The sequence below is a fragment of the Notothenia coriiceps genome, unplaced genomic scaffold, assembly GCF_000735185.1.
Source record: "Notothenia coriiceps isolate Sejong01 unplaced genomic scaffold, NC01 NC01_scaffold00017525, whole genome shotgun sequence".
NCBI lineage: Eukaryota > Metazoa > Chordata > Actinopteri > Perciformes > Nototheniidae > Notothenia > Notothenia coriiceps.
This window is the reverse complement of record NW_011350226.1, coordinates 413-6,587: the sequence shown is the minus strand read 5'-3', so window position 1 is coordinate 6,587 and position 6,175 is coordinate 413. Positions and strand designations below refer to the sequence as shown.

At 40.9% G+C, this 6,175-nt stretch overlaps 1 long non-coding RNA gene across 1 annotated transcript; it reads left to right on the top strand.

Moving 5' to 3' along the window:
* The first annotated feature begins 1,760 nt into the window (after positions 1-1,760).
* On the top strand, positions 1,761-5,522 carry LOC104950418 (uncharacterized). The gene is made up of 3 exons (XR_798915.1): positions 1,761-1,886; positions 4,736-4,840; positions 5,334-5,522. It is a non-coding gene; the product is annotated as an uncharacterized lncRNA (long non-coding RNA).
* The last annotated feature ends 653 nt before the right edge of the window (positions 5,523-6,175 follow it).

The window sequence follows — 6,175 nt, the reverse complement described above, 5'->3', positions numbered from 1 at the left end:
TGTCCAATACAAGCTATTGCAGAATCGTCATTCTTCTTAAATTTGATAATCATACACCAGTCAGGTCGTCGACCGACATTCCGATTTGTGGGTGAGAGAGACTGTCTTGTGGAGTGACTCACTAACTTGAGTATACAGACTTGAAGTCAAAAGAAAAGTCGCGCGTCTGGGGTACACAGGAGAAATACACGCAGCGATGTTAAGGAGCATGATGACCGTGAATTTGCGCTGGTGCGCGTGAGCAAATGTTAAACGCTCGCTAAAACTTCAACTGGCAGAAAAATTTTTAGACTTCACAACGGTTTGCAAACTAAACATCATAAAAAGCAAAACGTCGGGTCTCTTGCGTTGAAAGTAAATTGTATTCCATCTGAAGATTTTGACTTTACTAGTCTGTTGGCTTATGTAACTGACCACATATTTGAGGAGTAGTTACCCATTTTGGTATTTAGTTTCTTTATGAGAATAAAATGTCTGTTATTGTTAATAGGTATGTTTATCTTGTGGTTTTCAACTTTAGCGTCAAGTTAGTGATTTCATGCTGCATTCATTCTTTAATGCTAAGCTAAGCTGATCACCTCTTGGACCTAGAACATTTTGTGTCATCTGCAAGTGTAGTGACCAGCCCTCTACAACAGCTTAATTCAAGTATGCATTTCCTAGCTTAAAGTTTCAGTGTGCAGGATTTAGTGGTAACAGTAAAGGTTGCATCCAACGGAATACCCCACATCTTTCTAGAGCTAGTGTTTGGGCCCTTTTGCCTTAAAATACTTTTTCCCGTGGACTTACATCATGAATGAGGCATCTCTTATTTAGTGAATATACTGTATATCTCTGAAGGTAAATACAATTTCAAGTATGTACACTTGAATGAAATCGTAGTGTCCTCAAAGTTGTGAAACCCATTAATAGCCAAATCCAGAGTAACTTCCTCAGGCATAATGAACTGTAGTTTCTTGTAACCAGTCTGGAAGTGGGATTAAAAGAAAAGTGAGTTATGTTGCTCTATAGGTCCAAAGATGCAGAAGATCCGGGTAATTATATACTCGAAAGTCGAGCCATTTCGGCGTCATGCGCCACTGAGCAACTTACATAGAAATGAATGCGACCCTCCTCCAATGTTGTATCCAGATCTCTTTATACAGCTGCAATATGGCATCCACTTCCTATGTAGATAGGAAGACCTCATTATAGGATAAGTAAAACAACAAACAATTCTCCGTTTCAGGTCATTATGAACCAATGAGAATATTGTTATGAATTATATATTCAATTTCTGCCAATAGATCCCCTTAACTCCTACACACTGGGCCGTTATGAGTGCAGTTGACTTATTAACACATCATCACAGTACAGAAGGTGCTCTTAGAAATGTGCCCCTTCAGCAGAATATCTGAAAACAGAAGATGTGTTTGAAATTCAAGCCAGCTGTTGGCAATGCAACACAACAGATGAAAAAAAAGAACTCCTGCTGATATTGTCACAGATGTTTAAACACTTCTTTATCTTTATTCCTTGTGCCAGCATATAAACACTTCACCGTGCGACTACAATGTGACAGCGAAACCAGTGGAGAAGATTCCCTGCAAGTAAGCACTCGACAAACAGCTTCTCTTTAACTCTCAGATCACAGCGGAGGAGACAACCCATGAATCATCCCTTGATGGTTGAATCCTTCCCCCTCACACAATTTCTCCTTCCCTCTCTCATCTCATCACAGCACCAAGATGGAGGAGCAATCGCCAACCTGCTCTCTCATTTTCTCTGCCTCTGATCATGCATGGCCTTGTTCTTTTCTTCTCTCACTCTTCTTCCCCCCCCCCTCTCTCTTTTCTTTCAGGCATGTGATGTTTCGGTCCACCGTGCAGCGGATCAGCTTTCCTCCTGTAAGTATCTAATCACCAAAACTAGTTATTAGGACCATACGGTCTTTCCATTGCCTTCAAAAAGGCTTCATCACTTTCAATAGGTTTTTGTTACGAGGTATGACCTAATGAGTATCTGGTGCTGAACACGAGATAGTTATGACAACCACAAGGGTCAAGGAAAACCGATCCAAACTGATTGTATCATTTTACTGCATTTGAGGGCCTGTTATGGCACTGTACTAGCTGACTAGTCAGCTTTGGTTCATATTGCAGTGCTGCAGCCTTAGCAGTGTGTCCATGCTGGTAGCTGATGGATATTTGAGCCATGCTGGCAGCTGCTGAGTGTTGACAGAGAAGGAAAGGCGCTAAGAAATCCCGAGGGTGTTATTACTGCAGAGTTGGGAGCAGTTTTCTGCTGTTAGTGGTGTCACAGCTCTAAGACAAGTTTCTTGTCAAAGGTTAAGCACCTACACAAATCCCGTAGCAAAGTTAAATGAAAGTTAAGATCTAGCAGACAGCTGACCTGGTGTAGGCAGGCAGACATTAGCCGATCAAAATTGAAGAATCTTAATGGTTTACACTGGGAGCTGCCGGTCCACATGTACACAGGAACAAGCATTTTAGATTTATTTGAGCCTTGCCTCTTAGCACATAATGAAACAATATATATGTCCATACAACCAAAAAGAACCTCTAAAAGGTCAAGATTTGTAGTAGCGCAACAACAAATTATTATCTTTTTTCAGATTTGAATAATTGTTTCCATCCTAGGGCCACTGTGTGTCCCAGATTTATGTGCTGTGCTTTTTGCACTGAATGTTCTGCTCGGAAGGAACAAACCCATCCTTGAGATGATTGAATTAAAGTCGTATTTCCAAACATTTTCATGTGAGTTAATGTCCTTTTCATTGAAGTGATTCAATTACTGCTGATCTAAACATTTGCTGTTTGACCGTATAGATTTTCCAAACTAGCTTCATTGCTATAAACATTGCAGTGTTGGCTGTTAGTCGGACCATCATCTTGGTACCTCAACAACTATTGGATTTATTGCCGTGAACCTTCAAACACAAATCAATGATCGTCAGGGGATGAATACTAAGTCCTTTGGTATCCCTGGACCTTTCCTATTTTACCACAAGGCTGATGAATAAGTACCTTCCCCCACATTTGCAAATATTAGCACGCTAACGAGCTAAACGAAAACAGTGATTGCGGTCAGCATTTTACGTTTGTCATGATCCTGGTGTTGTGTCACAATGTCGGTTTTGTCTGTCTTGTGGTGGGTTTTATTTTGCTGTTCTGTTCTCCCTGTCTCTTGTCTTCTTTCCTGTGTTTGCTCTCCTGTGTCTGATTGTGTTCACCTGTTGCCCTTGTGTTTCTGCCTCCCTTACCCAGCTGTGTCTTGTGCTGTTACCCCTCTTTGTATTTAGTCTTGTCTTCCCCTGTGTGCCTTGTCAGTTCATTGTCTTTCCTGTCTCCCTCCATGTTGATCACGGTCAGTTCTTGTGTTGTTTTTTCCTTGTGCTACCGTTTTGATTCATGCCATGTTTTTGTTCATCAGCTTTGTTTCTAGACCTTTTTACCTTTTTTGTAGTCTGCATTTGGGTCCTACCTTTTCCACGAATCCTATTATTAATAATGTAGGGTTAGCCGCATGATGTCCTTTTAACTCAATAATACAAACAATGCCCCCCCCCCCCAAAGTAGGACATATAGTCATTTTACCCTATTTTATTGAAAATATATAAATGATCCAGTTTATTGAAGGGTTTGCAAATTCTTGGATGTGGCAAAAATAGGTCAAAGTTTTACACCATGTGACAGTTACCTCTGCCACACAGGAACATGTTACGTTTCTAACGTGCTGTCCCATAGTAGGAAAGTAGGTCAGGTGCTCTGGCTCAAACACACTCACTCACACACACACTTATGTTTAAAGGAGAGATTCACTACATTGCAATGGCTCCCGTGAAATACACCTGCATTAGCGCCTTGGGGAGCATCCGGCAAATGTGGAGGCCCAGCAGGCCATTTGCAGAGTATCATGTAAACTGGTGACTGGGATCAAATGGCGTGTAATGGTCGCAGTCATCCCTCCAAGGAGCAGAGTAAAGTAAACGACACCTTGCTGTGTCCCTCTTTCAGACTCAGAGAGCAGCTAAAAATGTAAAACTGGCTCTCTGTTCAGAGAAAGGACACAGTTTAATGTCTGAGGAGGAGGGTGTTAGATGGGGGGGATGCTATTTCTGCATGGCACGCCGCTGGTGATGACCAGTAAGTGTGTTAGTAGGCAAGACAAGAGGACAAGTTAAAGGCAAGAACATAACACAACCAGAGACCAGCAGAGGCCATAAAGACAGGAGTCAAGTGATATGTCATAGGTCATAAACATATGGGACCCGAAAATAGATCCGCTTTATATTGTTTGAGCATCCTTCAGATGACTTTGGTATTAGTATAACAATAGGTTTACATGAGCTTATACGTCCATAGGTGAAAGAATGTATATCTCATTTAGCTCTGTAAATGTTAGAGGTCACGATGTACAGTAGATGAATATAGTGCACGCTTACTCTATCACATTTGGTATGATTGGACTCCGTACTCTGTCAGCTAGTTTTGATCGAATGCTTAAAAACATTGTCATTTGAACTCCAGGTCAATGTTCAGATTTAGAAGTGCTTGTATTTACTAGTCTCAATAACAGAATTATGTTAGTTAAATTGAATCATGACGTCTGCTCACATTTAACGCTTTAACTCTTGGTCCTTAACTTAATTGCTGAACATAAGTTGTATGTATTGAACTAGATGTTCAACTGTCCAGCTAGTTCCAATAACATGTCTTATCTCTGACAAACGTAGAAGGGGGGACCTGCTCCATGCCAATATAATCCACAGACCAGACCAGGAAAATGCATCACTTCAAGCTTCAAATCAACATTGCCGCAGCTCCACAGTGTGCACTCCGTGAGTCTGGTACTTCACATTTAGCTAAATGTAATGTTCTGTATGTCATTTATTGTAGGCTATAATTTGACTCATTCAGTCGTCTTTGTAATGAAAACTACAAATGTAAAAAATGTTAACAGTTTATTTAATCTCAGATGCATTATTGCAGTTAAATTCTTGACAAGCGAGTAAATATAAAATGTACTAATGGATAAAATAATAATGTAGTTGTAATTTTGATGGAAATGTAGGAAGATATGACCTATATGTTAGCAAAATAGAACATCACAATTTAACATAACATAATCCTTAAAATAAATCTAACCTCACACAGATGTGAGCGTGTCTAAGTTCCCTCGGCCCTATGTTTCCATAATCATATGTGATAAAACAAGAAGAAGACAAGTTCATGTAGGATTCAACCTGTTCTATTGGACCCAATTATAGCTCTTGGATGAAAAGTGATGATATATTGAATGTGTTTCTGTGGGTGTGCGTGTCTATTCCACAGGAGACCCCAGGACCAGGGGCCTACGAATCTTGCTGGAAATTGGGCGACCGTCTGACCGCAGATCCCATAGACCCGTCATTTAGCCTCTTCTTCCGCAACATTCTCTAGTATTTGGACTTGAATTCCAACAATTCCTTGATCCCACCACCAACTTCTTATCCTTTTTGCTTGATGGCAGAACAAACATGACCTGACCCTATTTAAAAAACACAAGTAAAATCATGAATGTACCAAAAGAAATCTCAGTCTCTTGTTACTTGGACCAATGTCTCTCTGCATATCAGTGAAGGGTTTTGTGGTCTGCCAGCGATAAAATAAGCTACATTCGTTGTGCTCAAATTGCTTTAGTGACGCCGGTCAGGGAAGCAGAATGATCTTATCTGCAACAAAGGGTACTTCATTCCACTTAACTGCATGTTCCCGGTATTGCTCTCATCTCTCCTCTCTCCTGCTCTCGCTCCTCTTTCACTCTCTGTCAGCAGTCAGGCTGCTTTGCCTTCCTACTATCTCTGCCCTGCGATACACTCAGGAGGAGGAATGCTGCTCAGCCATGCATCACATGGCTTAGTGTGGCATGCTGCACCCTCAGATAACACATTCAGTATTAGGGGCCAAGGCAGTGGTACACAATAAAACAGCTATTCTTATCACTACCTACTCCGCATAGTATTTCTTTGGACAAAACAATCAAACACAGGCAATGATGTTAGGACACAGAGAACAGCAACGATAGGAATCAGCTCAACATAATAGCGGTGTAGATTACAGAGAACAGGGATAGGTGCAAAAACATTGCAGATTTGTTATTGGTGTGATCCTGGACAGTGTTTCTTTCATCATTT